The sequence below is a fragment of the Mesoplodon mirus genome (assembly GCF_964341445.2).
Source record: "Mesoplodon mirus genome assembly, chromosome: 2".
NCBI classification, from domain to species: domain Eukaryota; kingdom Metazoa; phylum Chordata; class Mammalia; order Artiodactyla; family Ziphiidae; genus Mesoplodon; species Mesoplodon mirus.
Genome location: NC_138977.1, coordinates 210,739,977 through 210,767,079, shown reverse-complemented (window position 1 = coordinate 210,767,079; position 27,103 = coordinate 210,739,977). Strand labels below are relative to the sequence as shown.

General features: G+C 37.7%; 1 protein-coding gene across 3 annotated transcripts in view; it reads right to left on the bottom strand.

Moving 5' to 3' along the window:
- ADD3 (adducin 3) overlaps positions 1–27,103 on the bottom strand; it is a 125,090-nt gene that overhangs the window by 41,408 nt on the left and 56,579 nt on the right. Inside the window, exon 1 of one of the 3 annotated variants that reach the window (XM_082631747.1) lies at positions 15,045–15,106. The exons of the other annotated variants lie outside the window; for them this stretch is intronic. The gene's annotated coding sequence lies outside the window, so the exon portion shown is untranslated. Of the gene's footprint in view, positions 1–15,044; positions 15,107–27,103 lie in introns of those variants that run through there. 3 annotated transcript variants of the gene reach the window in all.

Genomic DNA, 27,103 nt, shown 5'->3' with positions numbered 1-27,103 from the left:
GTGCCACAACTACTGAAGCCCACGCGCTGTACTCCGCAACAAGAGAATCCACTGCATTGAGAAGCTCACGCACTGCAAAGAAGAGTAGCCCCGACTTGCCACAACTAGAGAAAGCCCGCATGCAGCAATGAAGACCCAGCGCAGCCAAAAAAAAAAAAAAAAAAGTAGAATACCATGTGATCCAGCAATTCCACTCCTGGGTATATATCCAGAAAAATGAAAACACTAACTTGAAAAGACACATGCACCCCAATGTTCATAGCAGCACTATTTATAATAGCCATGATATGGAAGCAACCCAAGTGCCCAGCAACAGACAAATGAATAAAGAAGATGTGGTGTGTATATATATATATATATATATATATATATATATATATATATATATATATACAATGAAATATTACTCAGCCATAAGAAAAAATGAAATTCTTCCATTCGCAGCAATGTGGATGGACCTAGAGAATATTATGCTTAGTGAAATAAGTCAGACAGAGAAAGACAAATACTGTGTGATATCACTTATATGTGGAATCTAAAAAAATACAAATGTATATGCAAAACAGAAACAGACTCAGATATAGAAAACAAACTAGTGCTTACCAAAGGGGAGAGGGAAGAGGAGAGGAGCAAATTAGGGGAATGGGATTAAGAGATATAAACTGCTATGTACAAAATAAACAGCACAGGGAATTATAGTCATTATCTTGTAATAACTTTTAATGGAGTATAATCTGTAAAAATAGGGAATCACTATGTTCTGCACCTGAAATTAATATAATATTGTAAATCAACTATACTTCAATAAAAAAAATCTGACAAAGTCAAGGAAAAAATGCCAACAATAATAAAACAAACTAGTAACAGTGACAGCAACACTTTATGTTTCTAAGGGTCTTGTACTTTTAATGGAAGTTGATAGCTGGCTCAGCATTTATTAAAAAAACAGATATCAGAAAAGTATCAACTGGAGGGCACAGCTATGAGAGTATTTTGGTCTCAAACTGTTTTAATAATAAAAGCAATGCTGCTAATTAACATAAACTACTGTAGCAAACATGAAAAATACATCCTGTGCTTGTATAATTGGAACATAGTAGTAGTTCTGTATAACCATAATACACGTTGTTTAAGTAGGTGCTTGCTAGGTCACACTGAGCAGGGTGATCCAAAGACCAAAGGCATTCACTGCTGGATAAAGCAGAAAATGAATCTAACTTCTTTCTCACTAAGGTATCAGTAGTTGATGAAGAATATTTTATTGATCAACATTACCTGTTGCAAGGAACAGAGAGCTGGACTTTTGTACGTAAAGAGTAGGGGCTGGGGAGAGGAGAGTCAGTCACTTGCTTAGACATTGGTAGGACTGGAAATAATGTTCACCGGTAACTTGAAAAAAACTTTCATTATAAATAGGTCAAATTTACCAGTTGTAATGGCCATGAGAGGGACAGAGTTATAAACTTGAAAACATGTACAAAAAGTTCAGAAGTGTATTTTCTTGAAGCCTAAACTCAATCACTTTTTAGACTTAGCTCAAATTGTTCCCAACGTGAATCATTTGGAAAAGCAAATATAAGACTGATTTATATATATATATATATATATATATATATATATCTTATAAAATGATGAGTAAAACAATCAACCACAGAGAGGCAATCTCTCAAGTATCTTGCAGAATCCAAAAACACATGGCCTCAGTGCCTTTACCCTCCTTTCTACAAAACATGATGAACGTTCTGTATATATTCCCTCAGTCATCATTTGTCTTCAACATGGTGTGTATTGGAAATGGTTGGGAAAAAACCAAAAGGTGTTTTTTTTTTTTCCCCCCTAAGAGAAAGTTGACAGAGACCAGTGGATTGATTACTCAGATGTGCCACTAAGACATTTAGTTTCTGTTATTATGTCCCCTGGTATCAGTGAAAATTTTTAAATTGAGATCCAGGGAACTATCCAGAACTTGACAGCTCATGATAAATGAGAGGTTTAAAAAAGTGGAATAAGTGGAGATTAGGGTTTTTAAAGAAAGATTCATTGCTCTCAATTTCTGGAGATACCTTAAATCGTTGGCTCTTTACTATTTAGTAGTCCTGGAAAAAAGCTTTTTTTTTAAAAAAAAATTACATGTGCAGCACTGAGCTTGAAAAATTTAAAGCTATTGCTTTTGACATTTTCTTGAGAGCAATGTTTGAGGAAAAATCACTCTTACCTATTACTGCATATCTACTCTGAAACCTCAGGAAACTTTTTCCAAAGTGAGTATCAGAATACAAGTAATATAGAAAACTTAACTCCCTCAAATTCCAATCTTACATATACCTATTTTTCAAAATTTCTGAACTCAAGAAATTCTAGTTCCTCATTCTGAAGAAATGCAAATGATCCTACAAAAGCTCATTATTAAAAATGAGCTGAGTTTGCAAATCAAAACATTCACCCAAAAGGCTGGTCTAGAAAACTGATTTGTTATAGTGGATCGTACTTCTAATGGTCCATTCCTAACGTGATTGTTGTGACCAGTGAGGGACAGAAGGGAGGCTGGCACAAAAAATATGAGGCAAAGTTCCTTACTTTAAAAACTGGAGGAGGGGCTTCCCTGGTGGTGCAGTGGTTGAGAATCTGCCTGCTATTGCAGGGGACACAGGTTCGAGCCCTGGTCTGGGAGGATCCCACATGCCACGGAGCAACTAGGCCCGTGAGCCACAACTACTGAGCCTGCGCATCTGGAGCCTGTGCTCCGCAACAAGAGAGGCCGTGATAGTGAGAGGCCCGCACACCGCGATAAAGAGTGGCCCCCGTTTGCCACAACTAGAGAAAGCCCTCGCACAGAAATGAAGACCCAACACAGCAAAAATAAATAAATTAAAAAAAAAAAACTGGAGGAAAATATACAAAAAAATCTTAAAGAACACAAGGTATGAGTAAGTTCCAAGAGTTCATTTTGATCTACTATCAGGTATCCCAACTAAAGACTTCTGGCTTTCATGATTATAACTTATAAAATACAGCTGCAAAAGTCAATCCAAAAGCTGTAGGTAACTCAGTACATCGTTACTGCAAAGAAGTCATTTGAAGGAGTTCCTACCTCTAGATTTGGCTGGTAAGGAGGATTTCAAGATCATCACAACCTCATCTGTTTTCTTTCTATGGAAAGTCTAATACTGAGTCATGAAAATGCAATTTATTAAGCATAGGTAATAGTACTTGAAAATTATTTCCAAAAATACTGGTCATAACCCACCATTCAGAACTCTGATAACAGTTTTAAGAGGAAGTCCATGCAAAGAGATGTTTGTCAACCTTGAAAATCTGTTTTTATAATAAAAAAACTATTTTTGTGAAACTAGCTTTTTTAAATGAATTATCCTTTAAATCTAAAGTTTGATATTACATCCTGTACTGGGGTTGAATAGTGTCCCCTAAAATTCATATCATTACCTCAGAATATGACCTTATTTGAAAATAGGGTCTTGGGACTTCCCTGGTGGCGCAGCAGTTAAGAATCTGCCTGCCAATGAAGGGGACATGGGTTCGAGCCCTGGTCCGGGAAGATTCCACATGCCGCGGAGCAACAAAACCCATGCGCCACAACTACTGAGGCTGTGCTCTAGAACCCGCGAGCCACAACTACTGAGCCCACGCTCCACAACTACTGAAGCCCACGTGACTGGGGTCTGTGCTCTGCAACAAGAGAAGCCACCGCAATGACAAGCCCACGCACCGCAACGAAGAGTAGTCCCAGCTCACCACAACTAGAGTAAAGCCTGCGCGCAGTAACGAAGACCCAACGCAGTCAAAAATAAATAAATATATTAAAAAAAAGAAAATCGTGTCTTAATTTGTAATTAAATTAAGATGAGGTCATATTGGATTATGGTAGGCCCTAAATATGATGACTAGTGTCTTTATAAGAGAAAAGTAAGAGAGATGTGGATACAGAGACACACAAGGGAAAAAGCCATGTGATGATGGACAGAGGCACAGACTGACCTGATGCAGCCACAAGCCTAGGAACACCAAGGATTGCTAGCAACTACCAGAAGCTGGGAGAGAGACACAAAAGAGATTTTCCTCAGAGCAGCCAAAAGAAACCAACCCTGCTGACACCCTAATTTTGGACTTCTGGACTCAAGAACTGTACGAGAATAAATTTCTGTTGTCTTCAGTCACTCATTTTGTGGTACTTTGTTATGGTAGCCCTAGAAAACTAATATACATACTGTTCCAATGGAATTTCCATCTTAATAATACCTATTTTAGGAGGCATTTCACCATCACAACAGTGTAGATAGGTAGCACACCTTTGCAAAATCAAAGTCAGCTCTTTGGGAATAACAGAAATCAAAATAGCAACCCGAATGACATTAAAAAAATAAATTTATTTATTTTTGGCTGCATTGCGTCTTCTTTGCTGTGCACGGGCTTACTCTAGTTGCAGTGAGCGGGGGCTACTCTTTGTTGTGGTGCGCGGGCTTCTCATTGCAGTGGCTTATCTTGTTCCCGAGCACAGGCTCTAAGCCGGTGGACTTCAGTGGTTGTGGCTTGCGGGCTCTAGAGCACAGGCTCAGTAGTTGTGGCGTATGGGCTTAGTTGCTCTGCAGCATGTGGGATCCTCCCAGACCAGGGCTCGAACCTGTGTCCCCTGCATTGGCAGGCAGATTCTTAACCACTGCGCCACCAGGGAAGACTCCCGAATGACACTTGATATACCATTTGATATACGTAAGGGCAACGCAACATAGATGTCTTGCACAATGGTATGACTTTTGCAAACTATTACCATGTTAGATCAAGAAACAATGTTTCCAAGAAAATCTGAAGCCAGATGATATGAATGTTCTTGTCACATCAGATTCTGAACAGAAATTTCTTTGTAAAACTCCATGAAGATTCACAGTGAACATCAACCACAAATTAAAGATACAGTGGGCTCTACTGGTCCTATCATAGCTGAAACACTTAAAGCAGTTATCAAATTTTAAAATATTCTAGTCTGATGGAATGTCTTTTCATTAAGCAAGAGTGGATTTAAAAAGCCACTCACTCCGTTTATCAGGTTTCTTGCCATGTGTACATACAAGCTGCATTTCTGCCCTTCTCCCCACATTAGGGACCACTAAACCCTAACCTGCAGATTCAGCATCATGCCAGGCTCTGGGCCCCCAGGATTATGAGAGAAACCTTAAGAAACTAGTTTAGCAGCTCAGCATCAAGTTAGTCTTGCTGCTGCTGCTCCCATTCTGATGTCTGACTTTCACTTTAGCAATACTTTTATCTGATTGTTAATAATCAAACTTAGCCACTCCACTCACTCTAAAGCAGCCTAAATCCCTTTCTTGTTTTTCTATCAGGTAACTCCATATACTTTCAAAATTGAAGATTTATGCCTGAACCCTCTTTCCCAGGTCTCAGTCTTAGACCCTTCTATCAGTTTCTACCGTTCCCTAAGGTAACCTGATGGCTCACACCCCGGCTTACACTAGGGGATTTCTGATGCCATGCAAACTTCCCTGGTATGAATTCCCCATCTAGGCTTCTACCAATTGCCACCCTTTGCCAAAACACCCTGTTCCTATGCACTGCCTACAGGCCAGGGTTTGAAACCTACTGTCCAACCTCCCTGACAGTCCATACACCTGGGCTTTTTCCTACTGTCTGTTGCTAGGATTCTGCCCTGTCCTCAAGGGTCTGCCCGGATTCCAAATCTTTGTCAGGCATTCAGCCACTCCGACTCTGTTACTGACACCATCCTTCTTAGTAATTTAGCTTTCGTGTTTTTCTATTAAACAAATTACATCAGAATTTTTAAAAACACAACTTTTGATGAAAGTATGTTTTTATGGGGAGAGAGGGTTAATGGCCAGTAGTCAACATTTCCTGAGCATCTACTATTACCTAACATTGTTTTAAGAAGGCAGCGTGTTTTAACTCATTTAATCCTCATAATAACCTTAGACAGGTAGGTGCTATTACCATACTCATTTTACAGACAAAGAAACAGCATACAGAAGTTACGTGTACAAGGTCACATACCAATATGTGTGCAGCTATGATATAAATTCAAGTAGATGGGCTCCAGAACCTGTGTTCTTAACCACTACACTATATTGCATCTCTACCTTCTACTACCCTATCCCCACCCCTAAACTCCAATGATGTTTTCAAATTTTAAGTCGTTTCAAATTTATACCTGTTAAGATCCTCCAGTAAATGTTTCCAACTCCTCCCCTACCCAGCCCCAAATCTAAGTCCCCACCTCTAATGTGAACTCTTTGAAAAGATAAATGTTTTCATAGGCTGTATTTTCTTACGATGAAGTTTACCTGAATGTAAAAGCATGATGTACAGGGTGTGACACTCAGGAATTTGATGATTAAATCAATAATAAATAAGTAAAATCCCCTGGTCATTCATCAAATTTCATCTTCTACAAAGTGTAATCTAAATTACAACTATAATTGTGAGCTTTAGAAAGAGGTGAGGGGAGTCCTCTGGATCCTACTACCTAGATTATATATGCCCCATTATTTCATCTAGAACTGTGTTGGACATTTACTGCCATATAGGTTTGTCGATTCATTTAAAGAGGTCTAGGCTCTGACCTGGTATAAAATAAGATTTAGCCTTGCAAAGTAGGCCTAGTCAATATGAATAAGAATCCTGAAGATGTGTGCAGACATTTTGATATTTTATGACAATTCATATAAGAGAAACGAGATCGAGATTCTTTTCTGACATGAATAGTGAGGAGACTGAAGATGATAGGAAGATAAAGAGACAACCACCCAAGCCTCTAATCCACAGCTGGAAACTGGTCTTAATAAAAAGTAAAAAAAAATCTGAAAGAAGATCTAAAAAGGCTAACTGTCCAAGTCATGGGAAAAGAGAAAGCATTAAAATAACTCATTGTTTAGTTTATGGAGGAAAGTTTATCAAAAACAGCAGGCTGAAAAATACCTTTGTAAGAATAACAGAGAAACAAAACATTTATAAGTCCATATAACAACTCTTCCAAGAAATAAATACTGCCTTCCTTAATATTATCTAATTACAGCCAAAAGAGGAATAGCATCTCTAGAATTTAAAGGTGTTAGAGCTTAATAGGGTATAAGGTATTATTACATCTAGTACTACCCCTCATTTCTCCATATGAAGAAACAGGTCCCAGGAGAGAATCTGACTTGCCCAAGTCCCTCAATTTATCTTACTCAAGATTTTTCATATTATCTAGAGCAGCATATGATACATAGAATGTAGATCATATGATCTATCAATGTAAGAAAAGATTTAAATATGAACTACATTTTAAAAATTCCTTTAACTAAAGGTTTTGGCAATAAACTAATTCCAGAAGCTACTGTATGTTAAATAAAATGTTAATTTTCATGAAAAAGGAAAATCACCTAATGCCTCAAGTACCGGTTTCTTGATTTTAAGGGGTTTGTAGGTATGCATTCAGGGTTAAAAACACACAAAACAAATTTTCTTGATGTGTGCTTCCATAAGAATTTAGAGTCATTTATACCATTTTAAAATAATGAGAACACTTCTCTGTTAAGCTTTCATGGTAATTCACTAGGGAGAATAAATTTTATGACTCAGCTTTTTGTGCTCACTCACACATGCCTGAATGGTCCACTTAAATTGCTTGCTATATTTTAAATTCAGGCCTGGAGTAGGATTCTTGTTTCTCTGAGGCTCACAAAGACCAGACTCACAGCTTAGTTCTACAGTGCCTATTTAGCTGGACTTAAAGCCTACATCAAGTAGTTTATTGTCAAAATAAAAAGCAATCTTCATAGAGCTTAGTAACTTAAGTAGCTCTCCAGAGTTTGGTAAATATTTTGTGTCTACTTTTTATCTCTATTGTCAAGGAAGGGTTCTATAGAGTGGTGAAGTATTATTTTACACATCTAAAAGGTACTATAGATACTACAATCCTTCAGGTTCATGGTTACAACTGAGAAGCACAAAGCCACCTACAATAATTTTCCAAACACACAATTTTCTTAGTCATTCCCAAGTTTTTTTTTTTGTTTGTTTGTTTGTTTTTTAAGCATCCTGGAGTCCCATCTTAATCAGTCTAGGTTTTTTTAAAATTCAGGCTCTGAAAATAGCATGGAAAAGGCTTTTAAGTAGACCCCACAGACTGAGAGGAAAATGATGACCCTCCCAAACAAAAGCCACTTCTCTAACTAATGCTTTGCTCACCTTATTTCTCACACACTTGGACTGTTTTCCCTGCTCACCTCCATCCATTCAAATCTTCCACATTTTGTGGTGTGTTCAAAAACCAACTCCTTCCACGATGGCTTCCCAATCTCCTCTATCAGAATTAGCGCCCCCTCTTAGTGTTCCCAAAGCACTTTGTCATAGTCTGTGTTGATTTTGAATTATCTGAGTATGTCTTTCTGCCCCAGTAACTGGGCCAACATCTTTTTCCTTTCTTCACTGTCTACTAACTGTTATACTCAATAAGGGGTTATTAAACTGAGTGAGGTGAGTAGGGCTATTGACTCATAATATCCCATTCTCTAGTCTTAGAGTAAACTAGCGCAGAGAATCTACAGCAGCTCTTGAAAAGTGGGCTAATCATGGTTTGATCAGAATGGCCAGCTACCCAAGATGGTTGAGGTAATGAAAAAGTAATCACAAAAAAGTATGAAGGTATAAAAAGAGCAATTAAAAAAAAATCTATACCTACTGCTGTGTTCTGAGACCAGATACAAATGGTGCTACAAAATGTCATCTTAAAATAACCAAAAAACTACTTATCCAGTCAATCAGTAAACACTAATATAGCTGTTAGGTAAAGAGTATAAAGAGATATAAAGCACAGATCTAGGTTCTGCCCTTAAAGACTTCCCAGTTTTAACTATTAAGAACTAAAATTCTCTACTAAAATTCTCTATTGACCTCATGGAAAGAAAACTGATAATAAAAACCAGTTTATGGGACTGCCCTGGTGGCACAGTGGTTAAGAATCTGCCTGCAAATGCAGGGGCCACAGGTTCAAGCCCTGGTCCAGGAAGATCCCACATGCCGCGGAGCAACTAAGCCCGTGCGCCACAACTACTGAGCCTGCGCTCTAGAGACCGCGAGCCACAACTACTGAGCCCACATGCCACAACTACTGAAGCCCGCGCACCTAGAGCCCATGCTCCTCAACAAGAGAGGCCACCGCAATGAGAAACCCACACACCACAACAAAGAGTAGCCCCCGCTTGCCGCAACTAGGGAAAGCCCGTGCACAGCAACCAAGACCCAACACAGCCATAAATAAATAAATTTATTTATTTAAAAAAAAAGTTTATGACAAATGCTAAATGAAAGATAAATATAAGATATCCAAGAGTTGTTGAGGATTGCTGATAAACAGAATTATGGATTAAGATAGTAAGGGAAGATTTCAATGAAGAGGTAAGGTCTGAGTTTCATGATGTATAAAATGAGGTGGTTTGAAATAGATGACCTCTGGGCTTACCTTCCAAATCTGAAATTTTATTGTAGTCTTATCACATAATTATATCAATAATAGTGACTTGATATTAACTAACCACCCCCTGAATAGAGTTTTCTTCTTAATCATTATGAAAGTAACAGCTTTTAAAAAGCTGTCAGTCCTCAAGTAAGCAGTTTTATCAAATCATTTTAAATATAAATATCCAAAACTGAATGTGATATATCTCACAAGAAGGTTTGGTATTTTGTAAGAGAACTTGAGCTGGAGGCTTTCTTTCTTTATACCAGTTTCTTGGTGTGGCTTCCAAAATTCAAAACAAGCTTTTAAGTGCACACATTTTCATACCCAAAAGTTGTATTTGAAATCATTTAAATTATTCTTGTCTGTGGATAGGAAGTGAATAGAGTAAACCTGCAAAAGTTCATCACCACTATTAAAGTACTTTTTTCTTTGTTCTTTTTGACTGTCATGGCTTTTGTGCCCAGCAGTTACTGATGATCAAATGTATTCTGAAGGTCAGCCAAAGTTTTTTTTTTTTCTTTTTTTTTTTTCAGGCAACACTCAAAACAAAGCAAATATTGGCTTAGTTATGACACTTGTTGTTCTAACACATTAATAGCCTATTGTCCACTGTGGTTGTCTCAACAAGATAATACATTGAAAAACAGCGTTTCCTGATAGGAAGTGAATTCCCACTGTGTGTCACAGGACCCTAGCCAAAAGCTGGGCTCTAAAGGAGAAAAAGCAGTCGCTTCTGAGATTGCATACATAACAGACCAGAGTAATGATTAGACTTTTTCTTCCCTCTTGTTTAAAAAGGCTTTCTGCTTCAGCTCAAACTACAGTCTATTTGACTGATTTTGCTATCATAGGACTGCTTTTCTAAAATGGTTTCAAATATTTTAGACAAAGTTTGTTCAACATCCTGTAGGCAGCAGTATCCTGCATATTTCTGACTCTAGAGAACTTCCTTAGTCGTAAATGCCACAATGGATAAGGTAACATGACAAAGAAGATATTGGGATGTGTCATAAAGACACAGTGTGACCATTTTCAAGGTTAGTTTCATACAAGCAATTATTTAAGCCATTATAATATACGGAGGTACAATAATTGCAACGGTAGGCAAAAATTGGGGCTCAATTAATCCACACATCACAAATGTGTTTATTTCATTTAGAATTTGATTAGTGAGAAACTGATGTCACTAGCAGATCCACACACAGAAGAGTAACTGACATTGCCCTAAAAGACATTAGTACCCCTTTTTAAATGCTGAAAATGTACTTTTTTTCCATCTATTTTCACACACTCAAACTTGGAGAACTTTCTCTGCCCAGTTCCACTTACCAGTGGATACTGCAGAACTCCAACAATAGAAGAACTAAGAACAGTTGTCATTTTGGTACATTCCAGTGAGACTGTCTCTGTCATCTAGGTACTCCCACCTTTTAATGCAATGCTTGCCTCTTAGAAGGTCCTCAATACATTTTGCTAAACTGAACTATGTCAAACAATTGATATGAAAATTAATGCAGAATTCTAGCATTATTTGGATAACAAATAATCTCTCAGGTTTTAGGGAAGTATACTTATTCAAGGTATGTCAAGCCTTCTGCTAAGAAGCTAGGGTCACCAGCATGAAAACACACAGACTCCCCTACCTCCAGGCCAAGAAAATGTCTTTTTATCTTCCTGTTGTAATTATATAAATCAAACGATAAATTCTTATTCCATTTTGCTTTCAGGACAGCTGTCGTTTGATGGAATTATAAGAATAAAATTGTGAAACAGGTAATGTTAAACATCCTACATGTGATGCAGCAAAAATTCCTGCTTCGGTTACTTTATAACTTTGCTGTGTAACTTGATAACTTTGCTGGCAGGATGGTAGTGCACAGTTCACCTCTAAGGCTGCTTCCTCAGCACCAAGTCAGAAAACTTTAGCTATGTCGAGCAACATCAATTTTAGCATTCAGTGAAACAGAGAGATGGATTAGAGGGCTAGAATGTGAAAACAATTTAAACAAGGGGACTGAAGCCAAGTTTCAAAGCCCTCAGGATTAACTCTGAATGGCTGGATTCATTGAAAATTACAAAGATCCATTTTAAAAACAAACATCACCTCAGAATCTTCTCAAGTATTCAAGCTTGATAAAAAGATTTGCTTTTACTTCTGGAATGGATTTTATACTTTTGAAAGTGATTTTTTAGAAAAGGAGAGTTTACGTAAAATATAGTATAATATTCAACTTCTCTCTCTCTCTCTTTTTTTTTTTTCACATGCTTAAACTTTCAAATAGCTTAGGCCATATGGCAGGTCAAACAAATTACAGACCACACAATATACACAAAAGATGTTTTTAATTTAAATAACAGAAACTTCGTACAATTTGGGTTATATAGCTTAAGTCAATATTAAAAAAATACTATGTAACTATTACAGCTGGAAGGGACATTAAAACTCATCTATTCCAATCTTTCATTTTATACTCAATAGATGGTAAAATTGAGGATCAAGGTGGTTAAGTGACAGGCTCACAATCTCACACTCCAGTTACCAGATTTTGAACCCAATGTTATTTCATTAATCTGCTGAAAAATGACTCCTAGGGCAGTCTTACCCACTCATGAATGGCTGGGACAGTGGGGCCTACTTTTGGTGTTCTAGCCAGAGGAAGAGAAGTTGGTGAGGGGTTTTTCCACTTCCACACAGCACTATCACCCCTTTCCAGTAGCACCTAGGTTCTGGGTTCTGTCCCAAAATGGAGGTAGGAGGGAAGGCTAATAGCCTAAGTATATCTGATGGGGAGAAAGGGAACAACTTGGAAATAATCCAGATACCTATCAAAAGATGAATGATTAAATAAATTATAGTCTATCCATCCATACACTGAAGTACCATACAACCATTAAAAAGAATGAGGCAGATACATAATGGTGTGTGTAGTATAATTTTATTTGGATTTTTAAAAAAGATGTCCACTCATATTCACAGAAATTTTCCGGAAAAATAGAGAAGAAACTCCCCACTGGGGCACAGCGTTCAAAGATTAGGGTAAGAAAGAGACATTTTGTCATATGCCCCTTATATTGTTTCATCTTTTTACCATGTGCATTTTTTAAGTTATAAAATTAATACTTTTTAGAAGTACATTAAAGCAGAGAAGGGAACTTCTCTAGAGCCCTGGGAAAACTCTGAGGAGGACAAAGATGGGGTCTATCAAGGGTAATTTGATACTCTGTATCTAATCTATGTGACACACAGTTTATTTCTCTAGAAAAGACTTCCTAACCCTTTTCATGTCATATTAGTTTTCACTAATACAGTGTGCATAAATAAAATTTGTATAGCGTACTGGAGTAAAGAGGAGGGGGTTTGGGGGCAGCCATATAATAGGGCTAAGTAAAAAAAACCCACCCCATTTTGTCTATATTACATAATTATTACAAGAAAAAAATAAGATAGAGTATTATTAGATATTAGCTATTGACTTTCTACAAAATTTCCAAATAAAAATCTATCTAGAAAATCTTCTAATTTCAGTATTTAACAGCAAACTAGTTGGCCAGCTTTGCTCTGGAGCAACTATAAAAGTCTAGGAGTAACTATATTCTCCTAGAGTTCAAAGGGACAGTAGAGGTCATCTAGCTCAGTGGATTGAAACACATTTAAAAAAAATAAATCAGAACAGAAAATATAGCAGTGTTTTTTTTGCACTGTTAAGATAAATTTATTTTAGAGATTAAGTGGTGTGTATGTGGTACATATATTGGGTTGTGATGCAAAATATATTAAAAAAAAAAGATTGAAAGCCACTTACCCAAGGCTATATAACTAATAATTGTACACTGAGTATAATAGGAAATGTTTAATAAATGTCTACACAACACCTGTGGCAAGAGGTTCACCTAGTTCCTGCTTGAAAATTTATTTTCTTTTTTTTTGTGCGGTACGCGGGCCTCTCACTGTTGTGGCCTCTCCCATTGCGGAGCACAGGCTCCAGACATGCAGGCTCAGCAGCCACGGCTCACGGGCCCAGCCGCTCCGCGGCATGTGGGATCTTCCGGACCGGGGCACGAACCCGTGTCCCCTGCATCGGCAGGCGGACTCTCAACCACTGCGCCACCAGGGAAGCCCTGGAAATTTATTTTCTTGTTGAGGACATCACATATATACTAATTCTACTGCTCAGATATTAAACAGTAAATTTCCAAAATTTCTGATATACACAATTTATTTGAAGCAAAGCTTTAGTTTTCATGTCATTTGTAAGAATGATTCTGGGTTAACGTCTAAACATTTTTTTCTCAAATCTAATACATTCCCTTTAGCATCTCTGGAATAGGCATGAGTCTTTTACCAAGAAAATTAGGGTATTCTAAGCTGGAAAGTGTCTTAGAGAGCTAACCCAAATTCCTACTTTTACAGGTGAAGAAACTAGTGTCCAAAGTAAAAGCCTCTTAATTCCCAGGCTAGTGCTTTTTTCTATTATATAGGTTTTTACTTTATTCTTGTATCCTTGTGATGTTAGAAAATAGCTAAACACATTACTACTACTACCAAAGAGTAGTAATTCAGCCAAGAGGAAGCTGAAGCAAGGAAATGCTAGGAAGTTTAAGTCAAGAAAGGATGACACAATGCCACCCCTGCAAGCTTTACAGAAATCTGCCGTTTTCAACCCGCAGCTTTAGATTTCAACTAAGGCAAATGATTCAACTTGCTTGTACTGAATGGGTGTGTTTGCACCACAAGGGGACACAATGAACACGCAAGAGAGGAAGACAACAGTACAGACATCACAAAGCACAACCTCTCTCCCAACGTGCCCACTTTGATCAGTGCATAATTAAATGCTTCGCAGGCATTTAAAACCCAACTACAAAGAGAACTCCAATATGCGAGAAGAAAGGTTAGACCCCATTTGCAAAGAAATATTGCTGAATGTGGACCTCACTGAATAACAATCAATCTCCTATAGTTCAACTTACCGTTCACGTCACAAACTCTAGAAAGAACACAGAGTCACAGACAAGGCACAGAGCAGAACTTGGGGCTGCAGCCTTCCCCAACTCCTCTGACAAATACCCAACAGCAGGAGGACAAAGCATCATTATGACAGAAATAAAGGCTCTTTAGATGCTGCCTTTTTTTAATTCAATGAACCCACTCTTACACACAGAGTTCATGCCACGATGTCTCGAAATACACTATTGCCAGATTATGCTATTAATGAGTCCAATAAATTCAGTGCAATATTTTAAAGCATTTGTATCTTAAATGAGAGATACATTTGTATCTCAAATGTATCTCACATTTGAGAGACTACCAGTATTTTCCTTAAACAGTCAATGTCATCCCCCAAACAATTAAGAACAATTCAGTAAACAGTTCAAGGGGGGTAAAAAGCAAACTAACAGGAAAAAATTTAATTGACTGATAAAGTCACAAGCTCCTCCCCAAGAAGAATATTGCACATTGCTAGCAGCTGGCACAAAATTAAACACCTATCTTATCTATGCTTCCCCCTAAGCTGTGAGCTATCGGTATTACAATAGACAATTTTGTACTTACTTATTAAAAAGAATGGAAGCTGCCGCACATATCTTAAGCTGGGTTTTGTGTGGCAATTCTGATGCAATGCTGCCCTAAAAATGAACTTTGTTTTAAACAGTGAGATATCCACACAGTGTGGTTAGAGCAGGGGTGGAGCCCACTCTGGGGGAAACAACACACCCAGGCCGACTTCAGTGAGAGCAAACGGCACGTTAATGTTGCCACAACGTTTTTCAGTGTCTCAGAGTCAAAATTAATTGGGTTAAACCCTCTTCATAGAAATGGGGGGAAAGTTCAGCTTTCCTGCCATGGAATGAAATACAGACATTTCTTTTTCGTGAGGAAAGTAAAGATAAAATGCAAGGTAGATCACGCAGCTCAGCCAACAGAATGTTAGGTGGAAGTGGACTACTGTAAAGGAAGTCCAACCATGCCAACTGCTAAGTTTAGCAACAGCAGCTTCTGCATATCTCAAGGTGTCAGCAACACTGATCTGGCACTTGACTTTGGCCTAGGTGGCCAAGACAGGGGACCTGAACATTATCAAGCATTACCTATCCTTCTCTACCAATGCTCTAGTTCTCCTGGCAATACAGAAACAATAAAAGCATTTTCTTATCAACTAATTAGCAAGAATTGCCTTCAAAAATAAGGGATTTGACTGATGCTTTAATATTGAAATAAACACATAAAAGAGGAAATTATTTTGATGAAAATCATTAATATGAATACTATGCTTTAAAAAATTTGCAATCATCCACTTTTGCAAATAATTCCATAAATTTTGATTTTTAATTTTTTTCTGATTTATTTCCAAGTAAGATATTCAGGAGGATGTATACGTACTGTCTAAAAATCTTTAATAGCGTGTAAAATTTCAGTTATTGAAACTATTATTAAACATCCGATTATTGTTCAAAATGATTTTAATCAATACTACTTTCTGTATGCACGTTCAGAGATGCACCAACAGTTACTTTTAACTGAACTCCTATAACCCATGAAATAAAAAAATAGGTTTCTCAGTAGAATACCCAAGCATGTAAAAAATAAGCTATATAATCGTTTACATAGAATGTAAAACAAACAATGGAAATAGCTTTGGGAGAAGACCAGGAAAATATTTTTAATGATACATGTTGTCACATTACCCTCTCCAACTGCTACTCCCTCACACTGGAACAATAAATCAGTCTGGAGTATTGAATATTTCAATATTTTGAGAGATGGCCTAGAACACCCTCTTTCAGGACCCTGCGGGTAGGTGCTGACTGATTTCGTCTGTTGTTGGATTATGAGGTCACTCTTGCCATGATAAGTTAACCCGTTCCAAAATCCTCCTTTCATAGTCCAAGTGCCTGATATAATTATGTTTTTCATCCATATATATAATTATGAATTGCCTGCTGCCATCCCTTGCTCTTCCCCACCTAACCCCCAAACTGCACAACTCAAAGGTAGCAGTTGGATATTACATTTGAAGAATCCCATCTTGATACTTTCTGGATTTGCACTGCTGGAAATGTCTGTTTTCAAGTCAAACTTCACTTTCACAGCTGCAAAGGAAATGACAAGAGAAGAAAAACACAGCCAATACATATCAGCAATTAATTCCATCCACAACTGCCCAGCTGTTTGTGCATGGAAGAATCAGTCTGTTTCCTTTTGGGGCTTTCACCACTGAAAATTGATACTGCATATTCAGAGACACAAGCTGTTTGTAACATGTCAGGAATGTGCACAAGATCACACAGAGTTGAAGAGACAAAATGAAATCCAGATCTAGTTTTCTTGGGACTTGCCAGTATTATTTCATAGCTAAGAAAGAAAAGAAAAAGAAACCATAAAAACACCTCAATCACAGAGAGAGGAAAATACACACAAAAAAATTATCCTGTCTGAATTCACCCTACCAATAAGGAGGAAAATCTGCCAATGACATCAGATTTAGTATCAAGAATAGACACTCTGATTTATTGGCATAGACAAGGTGTGACATTGCTTGGAATCCACATGCCCCTAGTACACTAAATCCAGCCAATACTTTCTGGACTACACAGCTGCTTGCCCAATGTGTAGTTAGTCCTCAAAACAAAATCCTTATAAACGTGAAAGCTGTTGGGAACCAATGCTTTCACCAGTCATGCAGAAAAGCAAGTTTTTCTTGGTTAGTTCAGACATTATTTGGCACTTACAAATACCTGCCCGTTTCAGGGATTCAGGTAAATTTACAGATCCAATCTTCTAGTGTAACAGTCAAGGAATCAAATTTCTCCTTTCCTCTCCCATTCAGCTTTGTGGGTTTTAAATAAAAATACTCTCTACTGAGTGCCAGAGACTCATGTGCAACTCAAGAAGTAGTCTATCCCCTTCTCTCCCTGCACTCCAAGTCCAATTTTATCTCAAAATGTCTGTTTCACTTAAGTCTTGTAAAATGTCATTTTGTTTTTTCAAATATGTATTTGAAAAAATATGTATTTGAAAAAATATGTATTTGAAAAAAACACTGTATTTTCAAATATACAGTGAGTCAAATAACTTGTGTTTTCAGTATGTAAAATGACTTGTGGTTAATTATTGTCATGAAAGTTAGAGAAAAGAAAAAGATGACATTTTAAGAAAATAATTCAAAACATATTTAAGCTATTTTACTGTTTTTTTTAAATATGAAACTAGGTATCCCAGGACTGAATTCATTGTTCTAAGCACCTCCTCTCTCCCCTTTTGCTGCACAAGAGTTCATGTACTCCTAATGCCAGTATATTTTCAAGCACAACTTGGATGGCACACTCAATTTGGGCACCACTAGGGGATAGGGCTTAACCAGTGAAAAGAAGAAAAGCTCTCTGCTCCAAGTATGAGAGAGACATTCTGTAATCTTCAGAATGAAGATGCTCTCAAGTGCCAGAACTCAAACCAGCACAATGAGAAGCTGTCTCCAACTAAAGTGCTGTGAAAGCACGAAGTGTGATTTGTTAAAGAAATAGAAGGCATCTCAAACAAGTGGTAGACTGAAAACAAAGCACAAAACCAAAAAAGGGTTTTTTTCCTTAACAAACACCATCTGATCAAGGATATATCTGGGGTAGGAAAGGGGAGGAGAAGAAGAGTTTAACCTTTGGCTTCTGGTGACACTAACTTATAGAAATATGGTATAACTATTAGTGACTCAAAAGCCACAGAGACGAGCTTTGCTTGGCAAACTTCAGCTCTGTGGGACACAGACTAGTTTGAAATGTCTAAGGGAAGGAACTTCCCCACCTACAAGGTTGGCTGAGGAAAGAAAAGGTCTCTCTGAGCTGTTGAAACCAGGTCACTTAAACTCATGATAGTCTAACTAGAGCCTTGGGTAGCCTTAACAAAGACCGTTCAGGAGAGGAGGCTGGAGATACGAAATTGTCAGCTCATATTTAAAGTGATTTTTTTCCCTCAACAATTTATTATGATAATATTTGATACTAATATATATGGATTTACTATTTTATTCTTAAAAATTTTACATATACAGCAAATTTGAAAGAATTTTACAGTAAGCACCATGTATGCACTAGCTAGATTCTATCATTAACACTGTACTATACTTATTTTATCACATATCTCTTCAACTACCCATTCCTCTTTCCATCCATTAATCTATCTCACCTTTCAGGCATTTAAAGTAAATTACAAGCATTAGTATACTTCCCCCAAATACTTCAGCATACATATCATTACCTAGAGTTCAGTATTTGCTTATCGCTTTTTTCTTTTACGTAAAACATACATACAATGAAATACAGAAATATAAGTGTACACTTGTATAACCCCAACTCCTGTCCAGATATAGAACGTTACCTTCCCCCCAGAAAAGTTCTCTCGTGCCTCTTCCCAGACAATCCCCTTCCCCCACATTCCCAGAGGCAATCACTATTTTGATTTTAAAAGTGATTTTAAACAACTCCAAGTAGTCATGCCTTCGCAACCTGTGCATCAGAACATTCTCCGCTACATCACGTAACTTATACTTGGCTGAACAAAATGATCAGATATGAACCAAACAGATGGAAGGAGCCAAAGAAGAAATCATCAAGTTAGAAGGAAGTGTAGACTCACCTGCTCCAATTGCTCAATTTCTTAGGTGAAGGAAACAAAACTTAGAAAGCTTTGGCTGCCTGTACCACTCATCCAACTACTCAGCGATTTATTGGGTGGGCCTAGTCTAAGGCTCTTAGGCAGCAGCTCTACACTTCATTTTAGGGTGAAGAGAACAAACTTTGGAGATAATGCTGGTTCAGAGGGAGAGCTCAACCACTTACAGGCTATACATCTTAAACAAGTTTTTTGGTTTTGTTTTTTTTAAACTCCTTTGAGTCTGTTTTCTCAACTGCAAAACAAGGAAAATCTTAATTCGTAAAGTTTTATGGATTAAAAGAGATAACATTTGTAAAGTACCCAGCATATTGTAAGTGATCAAAGGAAGGAAACACAGGAAGTGGAGGGAAAATTGACAGTACGAAGCACAGTTCAAGAATATGCACTTTCACATATTGCTTCTAAGTCCTTGTGCTACCCCTACATTTGCTCTCATTTTGCATATATATGCAAAGAAAATAACAGCACTGAGGCAAGCCGTTTTTCACATCTAAAAAAAACACAAAGGCTACTCCTTTTCTTTTTTTTTAATTTTTTTTTATTAGTTTCTGCTTTATAACAAAGTGAATCAGTCATACATATACATCCGTTCCCACATCCCTTCCCTCATGCATCTCCCTCCCTCCCACCCTCCCCTCCAGGCGGTCACAAAGCACCGAGCTGATCTCCCCGTGCTCTGCGGCTGCTTCCCACTATCTATCTACCTCACGTTTGGTAGTGTATACATGTCCATGCCTCTCTTTCGCTTTGTCACAGCTTACACTTCCCCCTCCCCATATCCTCAAGTCCATTCTCAAGTAGGTCTGTGTCTTTATTCCCGTTTTACCCCTAGGTTCTTCATGACATTTTTTTTTTAATTCCATATATATGTGTTAGCATACGGTATTTTCTGTTTGCCTTTATGACAGAACTGGAGACTTTTGACTTTACAGTGACCATATGTACCTTATATCCTTACCTGTCTTTGTATAAACAGCTCCCTTTGCCTGGACTGATCTTTTTAGCCACCAAATGAGAAGGTCCAGTTAAAATCTAACGTACTTTCTTGATCTACTCAGAACAAATTTAAAGCTCCTTCATCTGTGTTTCCATAATGCTTTAAATAACAGCATTACAGAACTCCTCATCCCAGCTGGCTGCTTCCATGTTGTTTCCCCTACTTGAACGGGAGCGCCTCTGTATCCCAAAGCCTAGCACAGAGCTTAGCACATTGAAACCATCCATAAGTATCTGCTGAATGGATATGCCTGGGTAAATCGGTATTCGGTTATGGTCAAAGTAGCAAAATAACTAAGTCTGAACACTCACCAAAAAAGGAAAGCAAAGTGGCCAGAAAAATGGGGGGGCAGGGAGATGATCACAGGGCATATCAAAAGGCATGAAATTTAGAAAAGATTAAAAGCCAACTGTGTGTAAATTTTTGTGTTCTCAAAGAAGTGACTGCCACTAAGCAGCTGAAATGCCACTGGAATAATTCAGTGTGCTGTGTGCTTTATATACTTATCCCATGCACCACCCACGACAACCCTATCAGGCAGTACTATTACGCTCCTTTTATAGATGAGAATACTGAGACTCAAGGAAGTTAACCAAATAAGGTCACACAACTAGTGGCAATGGAGATAAAAAGCAGAGTAGTGATGTTTCATTACAAGTCATTTGCATACTAGGCCTATTTCACACACCGCGTGGGGAGGCTCTGCATTAAAGAAGACCCAAACAGTTGAGGGGCAACCAAATAGTACAAGAGACTCAACAGAGGGAGCAAAAGTCAATGCCAGAAAAAAAGGCCTAGACAAAAAGCAAACCAAAGCTGAGGTGATAAGAGGTGTGTGACTTCTACGTAGGAGTCATCTTCACAGAACAGTTTGCAGCCCAGAGTTATGAAACATAAGCCAGAGATGGACCTAGAACACGTAGGAGTGCGAAAGAGTAGCTCTTACTCTCGGCATGGTTGTTTTCCCCAAAACTAATTGTTCTCAGAAGGGATAATACAACATGGATAACTCCTTGATAAAAATGCTGACCATGGTGTTCATGCTTCAGAAGATAATGAAAGCCTCACCAAGTTGATGAAATGGTCTCTTGTCTGCAGGCATCTCTGGCTACATTCTGTAGTTTCTCCTTTAGGAATACCCTGGTTTTGCCTCCCTTGCAAAGATGGATTTATGAAGGAAAGCTTCCTAGAAGCCTCCACCTTGAAGTTTAAAGCCTCAAGTCCCACAGCCCTCTGGCTTACCTCCAACATAGCACTCATTACACTGGCTCACAACTGGCTGTTCACGGATATAGTTCTCACACGTGCTGTGAGAACCTGCAAGGCAGGGTCCCTCAGGACCTAGCACAGGGCAAGTTCAAAAAACATTATGGATGGTAAATGAATAATGTCCTTTGCCTATTTAACATTTGATAGATGGTTATCTGTCAAAAGAGGTAATACAGGATTTAAAGAGGAAGCAATTATAAAAAAGTCATATTATAGAAAAGGTTGGGGATAACTGAGACTTCGTTAATGTTCAAAACAGGTCTTTTTTTCTGGATTAAAAAGAAATGTACTCAACATAACATACAATGATTGGCGAGTTAAGTCTAATGGAGTGAGGCTGAATTCAGTAAAACATTGGGTCTAAAGATTAGGCATGATCCCAATTTAAAACAAAAATCAACCGAACTAGTGAGCTTAGATTGTATCTGAAGGTTGCCAAACTCCAAGTGGAAAAAAATGTGACTTTGACTCAACTATGGCATAATACTTCCAAAAACAATGCATTTCATTAACCACCTCTTAAAAGATGGCAAAGACTACACGAAAAGAAAAAAAAAAAAACCCACAGAAAAAAGTGAAGGATAAATATTTACGTGCTATTAAAAAACCTGCATTCACAAATAATTTTTGCTTTGAGAAGAAGTCCAAAAACAGAACAGAAAACAAGCAAAAATAAAATGTAATATGGCCATGCAACATATGAAATATTCATGACACATGCAATTTCTTGTTAAAAGTATTACTTTTGTTTTGATCTGCACCATCTAAGGATATGGGACTATGCAGCCATTTTTTAATTGTTGCTTTTTCTAAATATGAGGAAAAAACTCTTTAGTTGGAAAAATATGTGTCATATTTCAAATGACTTACCCAGTAAAAAAAGACATACCAAATTTTTTTTTAATCTTGGGGCATTTAAGTATTCTCTTCCTTCCAGATTCAAGTACTTAGCTTCAAAGACTGCTAATAAGATAGGTAGGAGGCCAAGCTGACAAATCACAGGATTTACAGGACTAACAATCCTACTTCTCCAAGATCAAGCTCTGGAGCAGGGGTCTAGCGTCTGTGGCCTGTTAGGAACCAGGCCTCACAGCAGGGGGTGAGCGGTGGGCGAGTGAGCAAAGCTTCATCTGCTGCTCCCCATCTCTGGCATTACTGCCTGAATCATCCCCCTCCCCCAACCCCACGGTCCGTGGAAAAACTGTCTTCCAGGAAACCAGCCCCTGGGGCCAAAAAGGTTGGGGACTGCTGCTCTAGAGCACGTGCTGCCCATCCATGACAAGAACCACATACCATCCTCTAAAACTAAAACAGCTTTGAGTCACCAAATCCTATCATAAGCTCTTTCCAAGACAGGGCAAGAGACAGGTTTAGGAATTTTCTCCCCATCTTCACTCCCATTCCTCAATGCCTCAGTGAAAGTATCCATGGATGGTTGGTAGATTTGCCCACTTTCTATTTCCTCAGGCAAACTGACAGCATGATAGGAGGTTTAATTAAAATACAAACAAACACAAAAACAAAAGTAGCCTATAAACACATCTCTTCTTTGCATCTGGAGACACTTCAGTTTACTGCATCATACTTCCTGCCCCCAAATATTACTAAAGTTGGAGAATATCAACTTGTTCTGTGCCAAATCTATACTATACTGATTTTAATCTACTCTGATTTTAGATTTTAAAAAATTATCTTTAAATTCTAAGTTGGTTAGTCAATTCATCAACTAATTTCTCTACTTTTCTGCTTAAATTCATTTATTCTTTGAACAATAACTCATTCAACACCTATCATGTGCTACAACTGAGGAGGTGGTACAGTTGGAGAATGCAAGACATGAATGAGACATGAGCCCTGATTCTAAAATACTAGCAACTTAGTGGGTTCGGGGAGGAAGAAGGGAGAGACAGTTTCTTAAAAATTTATATAGGACACTGTATTATTATAGATGTATTACAAACTCAGAAAGGAGCCAATATGAAAGATTCCTGAGAAGTTACACTGGAGTCTGGTCTTAAAAGGATGAGTAGGTATGAGGGGTGGGGGGCAGACAGGTATGCAAAGCAGCATACTTAATAAACCTGTCCTTTAACACATGGTTTTAACTTTAAATAAAAGTATTACAGATCCATTAATACAAAAAGGAAATCAAAATTGTCACTAGTTAACAGCTTAACAGTGGTTCGTATAATTTAAGCTAGAGAAACCCTACAATCTATTAGCAAACCATACAGTTTTGTACCACGTGCTTTTGCTTTCACTCTAATCTTTTGATTTGCATGCTAAGAAAAGAAACTCAAAAGCCATTTATATCCTTTCTTGGAACAATGCTTGTTCTTACACTACACTAACCAATGACTTAGAAATAATTAAGACCAATTATCTTGAAGCCAGTCCAACTGCAATCTGCCACGTATCATCATGAAAGGAGGCTTAAGAATGTCCTAGGTTAACACAAAGGTCAGTAAACAAAGACTTGGTCAACCTGGCACAGATATACCACACCCTATGAGCTCAAAGCCTTAATGGTATCAAGCATAAATCATGGTTGATTCAATGGGAGGGGCTAGGAAAAAAAAGAAAAACATAACTGATCACAAGCATTGTGTTTGTAAGGCACCTAAATGCTCAAGTTCACTGGCCCAGAAAGATGTTGATACATACGAGAAAGATTACTTTCGTGGATTCGAAAATTTGGCTAATCTGATGAAAGGTGAAAAGAATGCCATGTTAAACTGCTGAGAATAGACCACCCATTTTGATCAAGTTACTATTGATGTGAAAATGCTGTAAAGTTAAAATTTAAGATATGTTTCCACATCAAAGTACACATAAGTAACAAATCTCCCATTTTTATGGAGAGTATTATGAAGATCATTTACAACGCACACTATATGACCACCCGAGTGAAAAAAATCTAAAACAGAAAAATTAAAGTAGGATTACTTATATTATGTGACTTCTTTATTCTAAAGATTCCTCTGCCAGGTTCTTTTAAATAGTAATCTCCCCTGCATCTAATATATTATATTAGGATACAGCCAATTTTTTAGAGCACATATTTTACATAAAGCAAGCACTATCTGTATTTTATATTCATGAATTCACACATATAATACCTAAGCTCTGACAAAAAAGAAAAAAAAGACCTCCTGCAAAATGTTTGAACTGAGAGGTTTAATCCTAGTGTAGGAATTTCTCAATGAAACATGTATATTTGGACAGTGTGTAAGTAACTTCCTCAAAATATTTAGAGAAAAGGGGAAAAAAAAACCTTATGAGAACTGCTCTTGAGCCTTTGAGAAGGGAGGTGACTAGAGCAATATAAAAACTGGGTGGAAGAGGAAAAAGGAGGAGCTAAGACAGTAGATGAAGAGACAACTAGGGAGCCAAGAGATAAGGAGGATCATGTAACTATCTGAGCAGCAGTCTGAGGCCGGCACACCCACACGGAGCTATGCGGCTTATTTCAAGGGGGTGGAACACTGAGCGAGTGAACAATTTTGGTTTTGTTTAACTGAAAGGTTGAGCAATCCTACAAGCGGGAGAGGGAAAAAGGGGTGTTTTTCTAATATAGAAAAAATTAGGATATAATAAACGGCTATCATTTTAAAAACTATTAAACGAAAAAGAGAAGTAAATACCTTATATATGAAAATGAAAAATTGAGACCTTTGAGGAAAAACACTATAAAGTCCATGTAAATCCAGGGCCATATCATTTATTGATTGTCATGATAAAGCTTTTTATCCTGTGGACTACACCATCCTTCAAACAACAAGATGCCAGCAAAGTATACTGACGAGAATTTGGGGGGGATGTGGATCAGTGTAGTTTTTCTTCGATCCAACTTTTGATTTGGCAGCTTATAGAAACAGTTCTCAATGGCTGAGTTTTAAGAACTTACTCCAAGATAAGCAGGACTGTGACTCCAGTGGGCTATTTCCAAGTTGCCAAGCCATTAATCTAAAACAGCTCTCGAGTCCTTTAAACTGATTCCTGCTGGTCCAATATAATAAATGACATGATGTTTTAAATAAAAAGGGGAGAGGGAGGGGAAAAAGAAGGTCCAAACAGTACCTTTGGAGTTGCTGTTAAGTTAAAAAAAAAAAAAACCTGGAGGTGGGAAGCAATAAGATAATACACATTTACTACTATATTTTTCAATCATGTGGCTAGAAATTACAGAACGGATTTTGGATAGGCCTTCTACCAGAAGCAAATTACTTTCTTCAATTTAAAGTTTAACAGCTATTTATTACATTTGCTACACTCTCAGAAATGAAAGCTGAAAACAACCCCCCATAAGAGATAGTTCAAGCTTTTTGCAGATGATTTACTACATTAATCACATCTCTTCATTCGTCTAGGCATTAATGAATACCTTCCTACAGGAACTGGAAAAGGGATACGGTATAGTCAAGTGTTTGCCTTTGTCATGACACAAAAGATGTACCTGATAAACCAGTTAAGCCATCAGTGCACCTAGACCAGTGTTTTTAGTACAGTCAGAACAGAGCAACCAGCTGCAGCTTTAGCATTCTGACTCGTTGGTTTAACAACAAAAATTTGTAGATAGGGCTCAAAGGAGCAAACCTCTCTCAATATAAAGTCATTACATAGATCATACCACTATTAAGAAATACTCATGGAAATACTCTTTTATTTCAGTAATTTCAAAAAAACTAGACATTTAATTACATCACAAAGCAATATAAACAGCTTAAAACTTATGAAAGAATTCCTAATCATAGTCAATCAATTTACCAGGGTTAATTGGATTAAAAGGAAAAAGTAGAAGTTGCCTAGTCTTCTGAAAATGGTGTTATGAAGAAAAAACTGCTAAATTAGAAATCAGGTTTTCTTCAAGTCACAACTTACAGGGGCAGACAGAAAGAGAGTTCTTTCCAGAAAGTAGGGAGTTGTTATTAGACCACCCTGCCACCACCCTCCCCTCAAAAGTCAGAATCCTGAAGGGTAATACCCTCAGTTAAGAGGTAGACCAAAAAAAAATCTGTCCACAAACAGAGGGAATTTAAAACACACACACACACACACACAACCACCAAAAAGCCTTATCTGTCTTCTCCAGAGCACTGAGTGGGAAAAGAAAAACCTCTCCTGAGAATCTGTAACAACAGGTCTATCCTCCTAAGAACTCGGGATTTGAATTTACACACCATCATGGTCCACAAAACCCCACGCCAAGAGAATAATCTGAAGTGGTCTTACACCCCCACCAGACACCTGGCGAAAAGGAAACAGATATATTTGGAGAAAGGTGCTCTCAAAAGTGGGCCACCTAAGGATACCCACAGATAAAATCCTGCCAAATTCAAAATTCAGAATTACAAAGCACATGTGTAAACAAACCACATTAAACAAAAGTCAGCAGAAACAACAGAATAGAATTTGACACCTCCCCCATGCCCAGAACTGCACACAATAGAATACTGAGACATAGACTGTAAAATGAGTATTTTTACCATGTTCAAAATCCTTACAGATAGAATTAGAAGCATGAGAAAGAAACAAGATGTTATAAAGACCAGTAGATTTGAAAAACTACTGAATAATTGAAAAAAACATAATGAATGGAATAAACAGTAGACTAGACCCAAGTGGAAAGAGAATAAGCTGGAATACAGATTAGAAAAAACCAGCCAGACTGAAGCACAGA